The following is an 18,132-nucleotide window of genomic DNA, read 5'->3' on the forward strand; positions in this document are numbered from 1 at the left end:
AATAATTACCGGTCTCTTTTTCTCAAGCGTGTCGATTTGAGCCCTGAGTAATGTTTTCTTGTGCCTAGGAAATCGTAGAATGTTGATACAGCTGGCAAAAAGCCGTACGGATCATAATATTCGGGTATTTGATTTGGATAAAAGTAAAAGCCAATCCAATGTTTGCCTGGACCGGAAGCGATGTCCGTATTCACAACGTATGCACATGGTTTTCTGTCTCTTGGCTCTAACGGCAGTGTATCAGCCGCATAAAAAATTCAACGAAGGTTGTTCGTGTTTCCAAATGTCGTTTGAGAAGACGATCGATTTCCTTATTATTATTCATTGAAGGTGACTGTGCGATTGTTGTCAATTTCCACAATAGCGTCGAATTCCATATAAACTACAATAGTTATACTCTTATCGGCTGGTTCTTTCAAACAAATGTCAAGACTTATGTTTCCTTCACGTACCAAGTTGAAATTGGAACCGTTTGAATCATCTGCTAACAGGTTGAAGACGTAGAGAGCGCATCCTTTCGGATAATCCTCGTTCGCGTTTATAGCTATTCCCTGGTCAGTTCCCCAAACATTAGTTCCGTGTAATACCGTGAAGTAACCGGGCAGGAACTGATCGTTGCCGTAATCGAGTTTGATCGTTTCAAACGGTACTGGCGTTCGATTTTGTCGCAACGTAATACTCGACACATTGAAGTGTTGAAAGTTGAACGGGTTCTTGTCCAGCGTTCCGTTGAAAGCGTCGGACTCCACCAATCCTACGACGATTCTTCCTGGTAAACGACCCTGTAACAAGTTATTTTCTGACAAATCCGAACGGTTGGCGCCACGTGTATAAAACTTCATTTGAACCGATGTTACGGGATATTTGGCGGGTCCTTGCAAAAGACGTTCCTCATGGCTGAGGCGAAAATGTTCGGCAATAGTTTTGATATTGATTTTCAAATCGCTTCCTCCAAACTAATCGTTCACTCCTGGGTGTTATCCTTGGCCATTAAGACAAAACTGGGGTCTTGTCTCACCAATCTTACCGTCAGTTTTACTTGACTCAGAATTATTTTTTTCTGCGCAAAGAGTTCGTTGTGAATCTGCCCCTGGCATTCTACCGTTTTACTGCCTTTTGTCCACTTAAAGCAAGCATTAATTGGCGCCTTTGTTTGCACTTGTTCCTGTTTTCACGGTATTACCCTGTAAATCGGGGTTCGCTGTGTCCTTGTAATATCCACCAATTTGGAGCTGGTCACTTTTTGCTGCCTTCGAGAACGAGAGGGTGGACTGGAGATACGATCGATAGCCGTACATCTGATCGTGCCCCCCTACCTGTCTTCCCGCATTGGCGTAAACCTCAACTTGTTTGAAATAGCTTCCGACAAAATAGTTGATGGGAAACACCAGCGATTTATCGGGAAATGGCTCCGCTGTCGTGAGTACTGCACCATCTTTGTCCAGTATCCTGAATTTTAGAAGCTGTCTCCCAAATTCAAATATTCGTCTTCGGCGGCGTTGACCCTAAATTCAATTGGACCACCCTTGTCCAAGGAAGTGATAGGATGGAACTCTTTGAATGAACTGTCCTCTATACTCGTCTGTGTGGGCTTAACTTCAAAGAGTTCCAATTCGCTACGTCCGCAATTGCAAGAGTCCGTATCCAATAGCGACATGATAGCTCTTATACTTTAGCTGAAGAAAATGTGCCTCCCTGCTGTTGTCGTCGGTTTTTACGCGATTTTCTCTTCCTTTTTCCTCCTTGGGACTCCTGGGCCCCCACATGGGCTTTTCCTTGTTTTTTGTGTCTTTTGGCCGTTAAACTCTGCCCAATTTCTTCATCTGTATTATCCGGCGCTAAGATTTGACGCTTGATCCCGCCAACAACTTGCTTTTTAACGTTATGTCCGATTTCGTGTAAGCTTTCTTTTCCCCTTTCCTTCAGGGCGGTTTTAATATCTTTTTCACCGGACAGCACTTCCGAAAGCGCTTGAGCGCCCGATTTTAAGAGGCTCTTTCCAGCGCTTACGGCTACCTTTTTTATGGAAGGAACCACGACTTTTTTCAGCATCGGAACCACTGTTTTGAATATTGAGCTGAATATGCCTCCGAGTCCATGCCCATGCTGGTATAAGCTATCTCCTCGAAAAACGGGAAGCCCAGAACCAGTCTGATAGTATCTTCGATATGCGTTTAAGTCCGGACGGTAAGGAACCAGCACCATGATGAATTTGTCCTCGAACGATTTTACAGGCTGAATGTTTGTTTCTTGTTTTTAAAAACACGATATTTTCCCCTCACAAACCCTTTAAGAGCTAGGTGCGTTTTTCCCACTTGGTTATGCGGTCCGATTGTTCTTCTTTTTCGTTTTCTTTATGACTTCTGTCCGGACTAGCTGTTGATTCCAATAGAGGACTCCATGATTTGTTTTGGGACCAATTGGGCACAGTTTGTACAGGCGTTGTTTTTTTACTCCCGAGTATAAGTGCTTTTTCCCTGGTTTTACTCAGACGTGACGAGCGTCGTTGCTTCGATATTTCTGAATCCTTAAACAATTTTGGTGCACTTGTAGCTTTTTCTTGTGGACTCATGGCAAAAGATAGAGGTATTGGCAAGCCTAGAACCGATGTTTCCTTCCTTTGGGCTGCTTTTTTCGCCTTCATCAACGGCGAAAAGACACCCTCTTCTGTGCCGATGCTCTCCTCCAAGGCGCGCCCCGCGAGTGGAGATAACAATTTTGACTTCGTAATAGCGCTCTGAATTGGTGTCAATTTGGAACCGTCCTCATCAGCGACAAGTTTCGGTTTTTTCCCTCTGATAGTAGTGTGAGTGTGTTTGTAGACGGTTTCTTCATTTCCGATGTATAGGCTATCCATCCCGGCGGCACTCCGATCTTCAAGAAGGCATCTCTCAATTCGGTGGCCCCCGGCGGGACAACGTAGTTCATGCTCTCCGGCTTCATTAGGAATTCAATGTTTCGTACGATATTTGTATTGGGTAACTTTGTTTCCTAGATTATTAATTCGTAGCTGAACGGATCCCAGTCTATCGTTGAACGGTGACGTCTTACGTAATTTTTCATAATGTCCTTAATAAAGGGGTGGTGTAATTTCAAAGTGGGCGCGATCAGATCAGATCGTGTTCTGTTCCCTCTTCTCCATTGCCAACTTGTTCAAAAGCTGAGGAACTGTCTCTCGGACGACTCAGTAAATTCTTTTCCCCGTAATCCACTACGCGATCGAATCAAGCTTTTGTCTCTCTTCTTCGAGCCTGACTGAAAAGTTTCATTTTTAAATCGGCCGGTAGATTGGCATATTTTTCGCCACTAACAGTCGATCCGATGAAGGCTCCTCCTCCTCCTGCTCCTTGTCATATGCTGCCTCGTTGCTGATAGAGTTAAAGGCTTTCGCCGTTGATGAATCGTAACTGTTAGTCGGCATGTCTGCACCGACCATCGCACAACGACGCTTGTAGACTTCCAACAGAATTAAGATACATTCCTCGAATTCCCTTTATCCTGTTGTCCTGAATATCTGGCCATTTTGCTGGCTTAAGTTCTATTTCGAAAACGGAGGAAAGACTTATTTGCCGATTCCACCGATCAAACTGCCAATCGCCGAAACGGCCAGTGGAATCAAGGCGCTCAAGAATCCTCCTTTGATGCCTTCGGTCGCCAGTATGTTCTGTACCATAGAGCTGTGTTTCTGCAATTTCCTGTTCTTATCCGCTGAAATGCCGCTCGCATTTCTATTACCCACGTTGTGGATGCATTCGAGCAAAGCGTCCATTTGCCCCGCGTTGGCGATTTCCAAGAGTTTTGCTTGATTCTTTTTGCTAGTTTTTCTCAAGAGCGATAAAAAATCGATATGATCGGCGGCAGTGGAATCGCGAGGGAGATTCCTCTGCCTATTATAAGACTGTCTCCTCCCCGTTCTTTTGCGTCTCCCCTTCTGTTTACTCCGAATTAATTGCTCCATGAGGTGTCTATTATTTGGTAGCATCTTAAACTATACTGGCACTGGTAATATATACTGTAGTCAAGGCCCGGCCTCTTCTCTCCAGTCTATTCACCAGAGGTAACCAATGAGTGACTTCGCTGGCCCTTGTGATGGCTCAGCCGAGCTGTCACGGTTACCCTAAACCACTTATTACCGCAGCCCTATTGATTCGAAGTGTTGTGGGCCTACTGGTCGATGAGTGCGCATGTGGAATGACGTAAATGGTAACGCCACTCGCCGACCGTTTATACAGGTTGTCTCATAAAACTGAAGCACCTTTTAGATTGATCCAAACCCCCCAAAACAAAAAAGGCCTTATTGAAACTCTGAAGGAAAATCTACGAATGCTTGCATCAGTAAAGCAAAGTGAGATTCAGGCAATGATAGTAGTCACGAAATTCCGAAGAAAAACGAGGAGCTCATCCTGTTTTTCTACAACCCTATTTTTTTTATTTAGACTCCCTAGGCCTACGTGGGAGAAAACAGAATCGAAGTTTCTAGGATTTGTGGTTTTCTTGTGTAATTCTAGGGCCATTTTAGGCCTATAAATGAAGCCCAACTGAGGGTACCCACATTGCAGACAACCCATGCGACAATGGATGCTGTAGAGCTGCTGAGAAAACGACGCCGGCGCTACACCATGACGAAAAACTTGCCTACCTGAGAGACCAGAAGGAGGCACTGGTGAACGGTACGGTGCGCAGTATGAGAGAGTTCGCCTCCCACTATAACATCCCCTGGGAGACGTTTAGAAGGTGTAATATCGAGGACCTCGGGGAGCATCGATCGTCTTGATATACAGATGCGGTTCTTCTTTAACATGGACCAAACCTTTGTCCTGTTTGATATGAGAACCATGTACACGGCCAACACCACGGGGGAGAAGGCCATAGACGTCCGATCATCCAGGTCCAATACGAAGCTGGGATAGACCGTCACCCTCTGCATCGCAGCCTCTGGAGCAAAGTTGCCGGCGCACATCACCTTCCCCAGAAGAGGTTTCGTCCGGGTGTTTGCAGCCATCCAAGACAACCCACCAGCAGATGTAAAGATTACCCAATCGGAAACTGGTTGGATGAGGGAGGAAACGGCGCACCACTGGTTAGATGAAGTCCTATCACCCTACGTCACCGACAACGAGACCGACCAGTTTCTGTTAATCTTCGATCATTATCGGGTCCACCGGACAGAGAACTTCCGGGCGAGAGTCCGCGACATGAGAGGCAGCCTGGATTACGTACCTGCTGGTTGCACATCCCTCGTACAACCGTTAGACGTTGCAGTCATGAAGTCCTTCAAATGTCACGTACGGTGACAATGGAAATCGTGGAAGAAGGACCACACGGACGAACGAGGAGACTGCCCTCACATCGGCCTGAGAGACGTGACCAACATCATCAGAGATGCATGGGATGGTGTTGATGAGGACGTTATCGTCAACTGATTTAAAGCATCGTTTCGACCAAGGCCAATCGAAGCTGGACCACATGCTATCTTGGAGGAAGAAGAGGAGACTGCCGTGGATGGACCAGAGTTCGTGAATGTAGTCGAGGAGGACATTGTGATGGACTTGAATTGACTGTGGGTGTTGTGAATGATTGTGGGTACGATTCTGAAAGCTGGAAAATCTAATAATGTGTATCTTTAGCTTTGAAAAAAAATTGAATCGGGATTTGCATCGTTCTTTTTTATTCCTTCACTGATCACTTCGGACAAGACTGTACATTCAGAGGGATGTTCGGTTTTGTCTCCCGATATGTGACGGACAACTTCTCATTCTAACCAATTTTGCACTGCAAAGTATCTTTGAAAGCCCGAAGCTGGTAAGGGATGGTAAGACCCGAAGACATGCTCCATTACCTCCCTGAGCAGTGCCTCACTTTGAAAGAGCAGGTCAGTCCCTAAAACCAGCAGAAGTCAATATGTCAGTTGGACTTTTTTCATGGACACCCTGTACACTATCAACCATTAGCACTGGGACACCCTTTACACTACCAATGACGATTAGTTGAAAATGTTCTGGGACACTCAGTACAATGGCCGAACGAAGGCCCGATCCCATTATCCCATTCATAGGAGACCTACGAATTGGTTTCAACAACCCAAACAATAAGGATTGGACTCGAAACTGAAGTATGTTGGATATGAGGCCTGGACAACCCTCTCAGGAATCCCAGCCAATGATCGGCCTTCTCAACAGCTCTGTTCCCCACCCTATGAGTCAGCGGCGGCGACACCGGCTGTTAATGAATTGGTGTTATTTTCATGAAACTACAGTAATTGCACGAAACGATATATTTTGACTCAATGTTTATTGTTGTCTTCTCACACACCGCATCCAAACGAAGCCTATCACATTGTTCTTAGCGGTTTTTTTGCCAATTTCGCTTACTATTGTTGTACAATTTTCGTGGTACAAATATTCTTTGATAGTCTCCGAAAAGGTCTGTCCTGAAGCAAATCTCCTCCGGACTATTTTGAGTGCCGTCGACGAAAAGATATCCGTTCGGTTTTGAAGTTGCCTTTTCATAAATTTCCATGAAAAGCCGTTGGTTTGCCGGCATAATCCTGGAGCCGAGATGACGGGCTGTAGATTTATCTAATGGACTATGGAATAGCACGTAAATATGGGCGCAGCGTTGTAGAGTAATGCGTTCCGAGCCTTGGTAGAACATATTTTGCATCAGAATTATCCAGGAAAGTGAATTATGATGACATTTTCTTGTCGCCATATCGGAAATAGCTTTGCTCTTCGAGACGTCCTCCATTAAATCGTCGTAGATGTGCAATCCGAACTTCTGCTCTCCGTTGTGCTGTTGCGGGTGAATGTAATCGTCCATATTTTCGGGCAGTCCTTGAACTAGCATTATTCGCTTTCTCGTCGTGTCACTTTCAATTTCAGCCACGGTTTTACTTCGCTGCCCATAGAAGAGATATATGTAGTCGAATGGTCAATCGAAGATACGACTGGCATTTTCGATCAAGCGCATAGTAAATTCTGTTTTCCCGCTCAAGGGCGCCCCTTGAATTATGGCCCCAAAGGGCAAAGCAATTCTACCGTCGAAACTTTGCCCTTCTTCCATCATGGTAAAGAGGGCATCTAGTGTAATTGGGTTTTTGCACAGTATACGATGAGATGATGTGGACATCCGTCTCAATAAGTTTCTTTCACAGTCAAATTAATATGAAACGCGAGCAAGCTCTGATGATGATCGAAGATGGCCTGGCAATCTCTCACCGCCTTCAGGCCTCCTTCCTTCGTATCGACGAGTGACCCCTCCTCTGTTATGTAAGGGGAGTCACTTGTCCTTTGTCCACCCATTCGTCAAAACTCGACGGCCAGCCTCTGTAGTGTACGAAGAATTGGAGCTTTCCCTTGCGTTTCCGGCGTTTTAAAATATCGACGTGATAGGTTTGCTCATCCGTTGGCATCTTAATTTTCTGCATCTGATGTTAATAAAACTAGCCTTTGATCAGTTCTTGCTGTTACTCATGCAGCTTATAGGTGGGTGGCTCTATCGCTCTGCGATGTGCGACTACAAAATACTCTTCTGTCCATTTGGCAGTCGATCCTTTCTCAAACAGGCTGGTGGGAATTCGAGCGATACGAGCTACGTCCCCGATTTGGAAACGAAAAATGGCTTTTTTCGGAAATTCCTTTCCGTACAGTTTGTCCCATAAATACTATTCGTGTTCAATCTTCACATCCTTGTGTTTCATACCGATTACTCTGTGAACGCTTGCATTGTAAGCAGCCAGCAAATCGGGCAGTGCCTCCAACCATCGGTGTGTATTGCGTTGCGTGAACAAACGAAACATTCTGTCTTTCAACGTTCGATTGAATCTCTCCACTAGGGCCGCTTTGGGATGACTGTAGACGGAAAATAGTTTAATCCCACGCTTTTTGATAAGGTTTTGTACAGCACCATTGTAAAACTCACCGCCTTGATCCACTTGAATAAGTCGCGGTTGGTGTTTTAGTCTTCTGAAAATATCTTCCAGGGTCGAAGCTACCTCGCGGCCAGTTTTTGTTTTCAAGGGTGCCGCAAAAGCAAAACGTGAAAATACATCGATGCCGGTCAACAGATATTTATAATTCGAATTGCGAGCGGCTATTTTATCGAGCGAAACTAAGTCTAATTGCCACTGATCATCGATTCCCCTTGCAATAGTCTTTCTGCGCGGGAAACGCCATCTCACCTTTCGATGTAAGGTATAAGTGTCTTGTCCCCTCGACCAATCTTTAACATGAGTTCTTGTAATCCAGGGTCGACGTTTTTTCGCTTCCCTATAAAGTCTCTCTAGCGAGGAAAAGGCCGCCGGCGAATTTGCGGGCTCCGTGTAAATTTCCGTCAATAAAAGATTAATACGATCTTTTTCGTCTTTGTCCGTTTCACCCATTATCACTCTTTTAAATAGTGTAAAAAACTTATCGATGGATCTCTAGTCACTGCTTACGATAATGACCGCCTCATCTTCATTGTTCTCGTTTCCGCTGGAAGCACTTGTGTCTGCCACGCCGTCCGAATCAGGTTCCGACTTAAAAGGATATGTTTTGTGCGCTCCTATTTTTGCTCCTAGCTTCTTCCTCGGTGTTTCCTCGATCGGGAATACGGGAAAGGCCAAGTAACGCCGCCGCATTTTCGGTTTTGTTAACGTATCCTCGCCAGCTTCGTACATCATGTAGAGTTGCATTAAAATAGTTTATCGCCGCCTTGGTTCAATTTGACCATGGACATCTCCCGTTTTCTTGTTTGTGTGTTTCTGGCTAGTACTTGCTTTCCCTTAGTTTGATTCTTAGTTCCTTTGGAAGTAGAGGGAATCACTTCGGGGCTGTCTTCGCTCCCATTGGTCTTAATCGTTGGTTTTTTGTTGATTTTTGTCATCTTGTTAACTTTTGTCTCCCAGGTCATCAGTTTTTCCGCAGGGAAAGGCGTTATGCAGGAGCTCTTTGAAGCGGAAGAGCCCGCCTGATCTTGTTGTTTCTTAACGCGGCGTGTTTCTCGTTCTTTTTCCAATTTCTTATGAAAAGAATTGCAACGTTCGGCGTCCAACTCGAAGTAACTTTCTTGTGGGTATGGCCGGTGACAGCGTTTGCATTCGCGAAACGATCTCTGCTGACATTTGTAACAAAACGGTTTGCCCTCCATTAGAAAGGAGTAAGAAGAGCACCAATTACACCTCTTTTTTACGTGTTCATAATCGGTGTCGCAATTGAAATGTTCCTCATCAGTCTCCGTGTGTTTTACTTTCGCTTTACGCTTCCCAACCTGTGGCGTTGCTTTTGCGCAGTCCTTTGGACATCTTGTCTTGTAATAGTATTTAAAACTAAGGTGGTCCTGAGGGAGGTTATATCCTGTACAGTGATAGACATAATTTTCTTTTCTCACATGCTACTTTTCACTGATTTTAATAGTGTCCTGTATGAAATCTAGCAGCTCTTTCGGGCTTGCCCTGGCACTCTCCTTTAGGGCAATGTTGCACTCGCCCCATGCTCCTGTGCAAATTTCGTGGTTTTTCCATTTGGCCAGGTGCCTTTGGTAAGCGGCTTTCAGGGCTTCTTGATACGAATACGTTACCGGATTTGGTCCGCTGCACTCGAAATCTCTACCACGTATTGCGAGACGTGCCATACAGATGTCTGTTGGCGTGTTCACCAAGTAGATACCGTGCATCTGAAGTGCTAGCATTTGCATTGTCTTCTCCGCCTCTGTCATCGCAAAATCGATGAGGAAATCTCTTGAGAAACAGCTTATTCTCCCAAGCTCGAATAAGGTTTCGACGAAGGGGAGGGGCGAAAAAAGGCTTCGATCCGTGACGATTATTGTAGTGTTCTTTTCCCTCTTCTCCATCGCTAACTTGTTCAAAAGCTGAGGAACTGTCTTTCGGACGACTTTGTTGAGCGACTGGACAAAATGAATGTGGGCTAGGGGAGCCTCCATCAAGGGATTCTCGTAACACATTTTGAGCGGGATGTGTCCCGGAAACGAGGTGAACTCGTCCAGGCATTCCCTTATGCTGAAAATATTGAAGGGTAGATCGTCGCCGTGGAAGGTAGCCATTTCTTGTATTTGATCTATGATGGTTGTTTTGCCGGCTGCGATTATACCCTCGACCGTGAACATAAAGACATTTTCGGCAGGACGACTCATCCTTATATGAATAATATGCTTAATATATGGTTTTATGAACTATATGTTACAATGCGTGTGCTGGACTATAGATACAGTCTTTGCTCTACAATGTAAAGTTTTTCTAGTAAATTCTCTTGCCATATGCTACTTATCACAATCTTCAATAGGCTCACAAGGGGATGGTGTAGCTTCAAACTCCTTTACAAAATCCTGTGGCTCCGTAGATACACTGTCTTCCCCGTCGAAAAAGTATTGCTCGTGTTTTCTTTCCACATTAGCGCAACAAATAAGAGTGCAGTGAACGTCGTCCATGTCACTTTTTACAGACGGGCTAATCGTTTGCGTTGTGTCGCGCCGACTAGTACCAACTCGAAACGAGAGTCCCCTCGCTATGGGGAGATTCCTGCTCTTCGCTCTGTTCGCTTTCACTGCTTTCCTCGTATTTTCTTTTTCTTCCTCTCGTTTGGGGAGCTTTTTAGCATCGCCGGCCTGAAAAAACTCATCCTCCACATTTTGTTCTTCGTTTTGTCTACTACGAAGCTCTGCTCTCTGCTGTTGTCCCTTTCCTCTTCCATCGCCTTCTCCGTTTTGCTGTTCTGCTTTGAAAACCTTGTAACTGGCCTTCTTCAATTTCTCCACGTTCATAAAAAAATCTGCGATGTCTTCCCCAAGTAAACTGATGCACTTTTGACGATTATTCTTCAAATAGAGGTGAAACCAGGTGTCACCTTTAAATCTCGTCACATCAACGTTGCACCGTTTGCCGACTGCTATGGTGCAGCGCATGTTTTTTGTACTTCTAGTATTCTTTGTCGAACTCATGTTGCGGCGAGATGCGTCTAATACACTTATGGATATTTGGTTTGTCACAATGTGATTCCCTGACTTCTTTACTCGTTTTTGATGCGGTAGTGTTCAAAGACGAATGTGTGAATGTTATCTTCGCACAGCCAACGTTTCGTGTCCAATGGTGACAAAGCTTTTTTTCTCTTGCGTTAATGTATAAAGCTTAGTTTTTTCGACCTAATCGATTTAAAATTACACGTACTGGGTGCCGCTTGTGAAGATGTGTTCATGTATAGCGCATCTTCGTACTGCTCAAAGCCAATGTTGTGCATAACGCATTTGGGCAAACGCTTGGCCTTGCTGGTGACTGCCTCAGACCGATGTCTTGTGCTGTACATTTTGGCACGCAAACCAACAACGTCCACAATGGGATCGCACGCATCCTCTCGCTTGAAAGTACCTCGAACTTTTTTGTTCGTTTCGCAGAAGAAGGGCGAGTCTTTCGGATAATTAGACAGATCGAAATAGCGTCGGTTCGCGAAGAAGGCCTCGTCCACGTTCCCCTCATATTCTTCTAAGAATTACAGCAGGCTATCCTTGTCCGTCATCAACAGGTGGCACCGGTCCCCGTACAATGGCTTAATGAAGTCATAGTGCATTTTGTACAATTTCATTTTGCTTGTTTCGAGACAGACCATTCCCGCTCGGCGCTGTGATATGACGATCCAGAAGTATGCTGCGGGGTTTCATTTGAATGCCTACCAGTTTCTTATTGTAAATGGTTCCTGACTTGAAATTTGGTTTGCTCGTTTTTGTTAGGAATTTTCTCTTGTCCGACACTAGACTCATATTGATGTGCTTTGTTTTGTCTTGGAGGAATTTCCCGTAGCAAGAATTAATTGCTTTTTTCCAAAAGTCAGACTCGAACGGACTGTTCGCCGCGGCCTTCCTCTGCTGCGTGCAGAAGCTGACGAAATCTTTCACCCAAGGCGACTGATCGAAAGCCAGAATCCTATGCACTTTGCTCAGCGTCATGCCCAGCTGAAGATAATATAGCAGGTTTTTCAGATAGGCAATGTAATTTGTTCTCGGCCCAAGATGAGGAATCAGTTTTTCTCCGGTGGCGGCACTTCGTATTTGTGAGGGATCCATTAGTTTTCCCGCCAAAACATGCATTAGCGGACTCCACTGCGAAGGGCATATGCACAGTTCTCTGGTGCTAAAGGAAAGTCATTGTGCGAATCGTGTAGACAAGTAGGATATTCGAGGTCCACCTCCAGTATGTATCCTGTAGTGCTATCGTCTGACAAAGACAAAACATCAAATTCGTTCAGGTCGTCAACCTCGATCCAGCGATAGTTTCCGTGCGGTAAATCTTGACTGAGGGAGTAGCCGTAGAGATTCGTCGCGTCGAGGGCAAATATCTGCGCGCCACTCTTCTTGTCTGCCTCTCCTGAAAATACCCCCTTCTCTTCAACATGATCATCATCGTCAACAGATATGTGGGCCCGTCCTTGGAAAATGGAAGCGACACCTCCACGAATGCCTTATTGACAAACAGATATTGCTCCAGGTCTTCTATCAAGTCTATATGAAGTCTTGTCATTTTGTGCATGGCATCGAATGTCATATGAGGGGCCGATATATATTTCACTGGAACTACATGTAATTGAAAATGTTTCATGGACATGGCACGAAATTTCTCAAAACAATCGGCTAGTAGTAGTAAAACGTCTGTTTGGTGATAGACTACAAGATAATCACCAAGGGTCTTGCAGTTCATTGTTCGCCATACCTTTGTTGCATGCTCGTAATCCTCCGATGAAATGGGTTATTTTTTAGCGAATCGAAAAATGCCTCGACCGGCGGAAGCTGCCTCTCTTGAAGTTTTGATGGCCTGTCCAGATATTCGTAGCAAAAGACACCCTTGCGCAACAAAAGATCGTACATTTCACTCGACCCTTTCACGTATTCGGAGAGGAGAGAAAATGCGCTCTGGCTCTGCTTCATCCGACTTTCCGGGCCTACAATAGTGCTAGTCTTGTTTTTCATCAATTCCACTAGATTTGCTAAAGACGAGGGGAAGAATTGAAAACTATCCAGGAAGACTAACGTTTGACCATAAATGGCAAAGTAGTGCTCTGTGTTTTTAGGCAATACTCGAAACTTCTTCGATTCTCCATCTTTTTTTGTCAATTCTTCTGCAAAAAGGTGATTGTCTTATCTCGTGGCATTATGCGCCAAGCAACTGATCTGTAATTCCCTTTCCGAAGCATAAGTCAAGTTGCAACGATTACAGAGCACGTATCGCATCCGATCCGCTTGCAAGTGACAATCATGGTCGATGCACTTTTTCACGCCTATTGTGAATTCAATGCCACACATCTCGCAATGGTGCTGCGAGACAAACTTCTTCCAATCACGCGAAGACATATGTTCAAGACTGTCTTTTGAACAATGCTAATCGATAATGTGCGCTTCCTCGATCTGTTAATTGAGCCATTCGAGAAATTTCTTTACACAATCGGACCCCACGTAGGTGAAGAGGGAAGAATTGTAATCGGGATTGACGCAGGGACGTTTTCCCGCTACCGCGATGGGCATATGGCGGCTTGAACCATCACTCTGAGTTGATTCGCATGGCGTAAGACAAGTTTCAAAATCATATATTATCAGGTGCCGTCTCGCGCACATGGCTTTGAAATTGTCGAATTTCATTTGGCCTTTCCTCGGAAAGGTGTACACTTGGCCCATATCTAGACAACATCTTTCATGAGCATGTTTTTTACTCGTTGAGGAATAGCAGGTCACACGACCTGCAAACGAATTTTTTCCCGTGGCGACCACTAGCTCTGTTGGCGATAAACCTACTCAGAATTGTGATCAGAAAAAAAGTCAGTACAACAAGTCAATATGCTTTTCTTCCGGAATTGATCTCCTGTTTGCTGAAAGATGCAGTACTTGCAACGGTACAGCATGACGTCCTGCTGTGCCAGCAACTTCATGACTCTCGTTCAAAAGCCAACGAAAAACGTTAATGGAGAGATTGTTCCGTCGTTCGAAGGTGGAAATCTGACCAATGCTAGTTGGATAAGAAATATTACTCAAATCGAGCTTCGTACGTCTTTCCCATGAATTCATGTCAAACTGCCTGTCCGATCTGATGCGACCTCCTGCCAGGCGTTCTGAGTGGGCCGCGATACAGAACAAAAAACATTTATCGTCATTTCCGTAATCAATGTTCGTCTGAATACAAGCGCGTTTATTTCTCACCGCCGAGGGTAAGAAAGGGTGTGGATGCGAAGTGCCACCCCTCAGAGGCTCAAACTGTGCCACTGTTAATCTCAACGCGTTCACATGTTCAAAAACCCAGCCCGAACCTTCGTGTAGATAGGACTCGCATTTTGAGATGATTTCTTGAAAATCTGTCTGTAACAAGTCTTTTAATTGGCTCTTATAGAAAACTTGTTTTGTATTGGTTCAAAACCAGGGTTCCGATGTGCGTTTCTCATATTGTCCCTCGATAATGGATCCATCATCTGCCACGACATCGACTTATTTGCTGAATAGAAATTGAGCTTCAAAGTGATACTTAAGAGCGTTCTTCGCGTCAGTTAGACTATAATCAAATTCCTGAGAAATGCGTTTATGAATAAGTCTGTTTTCCTCCCTACGCAAAAACTTCAAAAAATCATTTGCAACGTGTATATTTGTGTGTTCCCATTGCGTTCCTAGATTGCCTCGGAATGATCTTTTTAAACGAAATTCTGCTTCGAGCGCCATTATCAGAGAGAGAAAGAGGTCCTAAAATAGACCTCGAAAATCACTAATTTTCAAGCCGTTTTCAAGATTTCAAATGCGCACCGGTCCTGTCGCAAACAGGTATCGTCTCCGTCAACCTCGATCATCTTAATTCCATTTTGCGTTTGCAGATGGCCTGGTGATCACTTCGGGCAACTATTTCTGACTTAGCATGCAACAAACCTTCAAATAGGGCATTCGTTTTCGTGCAATGCTTTCAATAGATCACCGTGGCAGCGCTCGGTTTGCACCAACAGCCCCGAACTGCATGCGACAATTTGTGAATGTAACGGAGAAGATTTCTCCGCCGTATGTACTCGTTATAAAACGTCAAAGAGCTTTCTCGGCTGGTATTTTCGTCAATTATGTACGGATTCTGCCAGCGAATAGAATCCCTGATGGCTTGAAGTAAGCGTTTCTGACGTTTGCGTTGTTCTTCTGTCATATTCGTATTATTCGTGCCACAGCGCAACATCTCCGAATCTCTCAGATAATGCGTCAAGTTTCGTCCGATGTACACGTGCCGACGATATGCTAACAGCCACTCTTCAAGATTTCGAAAGCCCATATTACGTAAATTGAGCGAAGAGATATTAATAACACACCGCATGATGTTTGAATATAAAGCTTTGATGAAATCCGACCGATTTAGGCGTCTGGTGTGCAAAAAGGACATTCGATTGCTTCTTGTTGGTTCAAATGATCACCTACGAAATACAATTTTCTCTGAACTTCACCGTAGGCTCTTAAAAAGTTTCAAAATTCACGCAATTTGAGTGAAATTCGGCGGCACTTGTCCAAGCTTTGTATTTTCTAGCCTATTCCTTCTGGTAAAATTAACAAGCAATCCTACTGCACGGAGCGAATATCTTTGTCTGAATGGTGTTGGCGCGAAAAAGCATCTGTTAACTGTTCACTCATGCACAGCAACTCTTGGGCTTGTTCTGAAGTCAGATCGATGCGGTTTTCCGCGTCGAAGTTAATTAGCGATATTTTTTGCAACCGCGCGTTGATGGGTGCTGATATGCGGAGGGTGACACGAACACTCAACCGACCCGTGTAAACGTTAATTTCTTCTCCCTCTGTGATAGAGCCCTCACGTTCCATCTGTCGCTTAAAAATGATTCTGTCCTGGTTTTTTTATGATTTGTGCTATTTACAAGGCCAACGGGTAATCTAGCTCTTGTCTGCCTTTCATCTAGTGGCGCCGCTGGCGTCGAGTGTGTAATGTCACAATGACTTTACCGAATTTAAAATCGATTAGATTTCCCATATCGTCGCAAATGTTAATTTCTATCAATTTAAAAAATCGTTGCACTCAGGGGTCTGTAGCGTATTCTTTCAAACGATTTGGAGAGATATTTGCCGTGTTCTTCCAGGCGTGTGTGTATCGTTCGTAGCAAGGCGACAAAAATCGTTTCCGACTTGTGTTGGCTTTATTAAATTCGAGTAAAGGAATAGTGCATACTTCGAGGACAACAAATCACATTTTCGTTTCGCTACAACGCGATAAAAACGCCTCGACAGAGGGGGTAAATTCACGGCCGCCTGATCTCCTTGTAAACTAGACGTATCATCATCATCATCATCATCATCCATACTTTCGTCTGACCTGCCAAATTCATCGCTTGTAAAAGTGCGATCGGTGTCCTCCGCTTCGGAACCTTTTTTGCCCACAAGAGGGCCTGCCGTCACTGGGTTTCCTTGGCCGAATGTTCCCCCAATACTGTCTTTGCCAACAGTGTGTACTGCTGTCGTTTTCTTAGCCTCAGAATTACTCTCGGGTATAATAATTTTTCCATCGACGTGAAAATATTTCGCCTTCGCAAAATCGAGCACTTCTGCTAAGTAAGTGTCCATCAAAATGGCTTCACCGTGTCTCAGTTTTACGGCTACGTGTTGGCCCCGCGTGAGAAGAAAATCACCGCTCCACTGAACAGATTTCTGTCTATTTAGCGCCGTTATCAAATCTTCAATTGACGAGACCCATTTTTCGCTCTGCGCGCAGGCATCAAGCAATACGGGCGCTTTGTCGGGTTCGTTTAAATCTGCCAGCGCTATCTGGTAAGTACACCTCTTAACGTTGATCTCGCTCGACCAAGAATGTGCGTAGTAGACCTCCGTTATGCCACATTCGTATGCAAAAGGCGACATCGTGAAATCGAGCGGCTTCGCCAAAGGAATCCTAAAATTCGAACTAGTGTTGGGCCGACTTCCCCTTTGTACGGGCGTATTTGAGGGGCACACGATACACGTATCTTGTTTCTGCTCCTCCATTTGGTCACGATTAAAGTAAGCTATCCTTGAAATATTCTTAGTAAATGGTAGGCGCCTAGCTATTGTCTCAGTTAGATTTTGACGTGGTTAGACCCTTCCTCTGGCACAAAACAGAATATATCTTGCATGGCGCGATAGGCGACAAGATCTATTTGTAAACCCGAACGAAGGATAGAGTAACTCGTCTCTTGTGTTTTCTTTCTTTCATCAGGAGATGCGTTCTTTCTTATCATTATTGTTTGCTTTCTAATGATTGCAACGAAAACAATAAAAGATCAGGTAGTGCAAAATCTTTTTGCATTGTCTTTCAACAGGGACAGTCGACTCTACATAGGGGGCAGAGCTTTCCAAAATGACAGACACGTTCTAATACATCTTCGATCGATGTCAAGGCAAAATCTGGACATCGGCAACTCTTATTTCGCCTATTAATATAATGCATGTCTGATGCCGCAGTAGACTTTAGTGAACGGCTCCACCCCAAATCATGGGGCTTCTTTTTCAAAACATCAAAAGAGAATTGTGCTCACATAGTGACAACAACACAACTGTACTTTGAGCGTTACATTTGGATGGCCCGTTTTCATCACAAGCTCATTTCACGGCTTCTTAATTTCTCGTAGAATAAGCCGCCAGTTGATCCAAAACCGCCTTGGCCGCACGGGGTTGAGGGCAATTCATCTTTGGATTCTCGAATACGTGGCATAAGAGCTCTTTCGCAAATAAGTTGGGCCACACGATCGCCGCGTCGAATACGAAATTCGTTTTGCGGATGATGATAGCAAATAGCAAAATACCCAAATTGCCTCTAAAATCGGAATCGATTACACCTGCGCCTACGGCTATCATATAGTTTAAGGCTAGACCTGAGCGAAGCGGACCTGAGCGAAGCGCGATTCGACCATAACACGCTCTTGGAAGAACGAGTTGTAAATCTGTGCGGACAAGTTGCGAGCAACCGGCCAAAATTGTAATTGTATTGTGTAGTCATGGGCGCTAGCCAGGTCAAAACCCACTGAATGTGCCGTCGCCCTTTCCGGGGCAGAAGCTAAGTCACTCAATTTGTGAAAAATAAGTGTTTCAGCTTCATCATCATCATTTTTTTCATCCACAATCTTTGGTCTATAGAATAAAAGTTGGTCGTCTGACATGATG

The sequence above is a fragment of the Lineus longissimus genome, chromosome 7, assembly GCF_910592395.1.
Source record: "Lineus longissimus chromosome 7, tnLinLong1.2, whole genome shotgun sequence".
Taxonomy (NCBI): Eukaryota; Metazoa; Nemertea; class Pilidiophora; order Heteronemertea; family Lineidae; genus Lineus; species Lineus longissimus.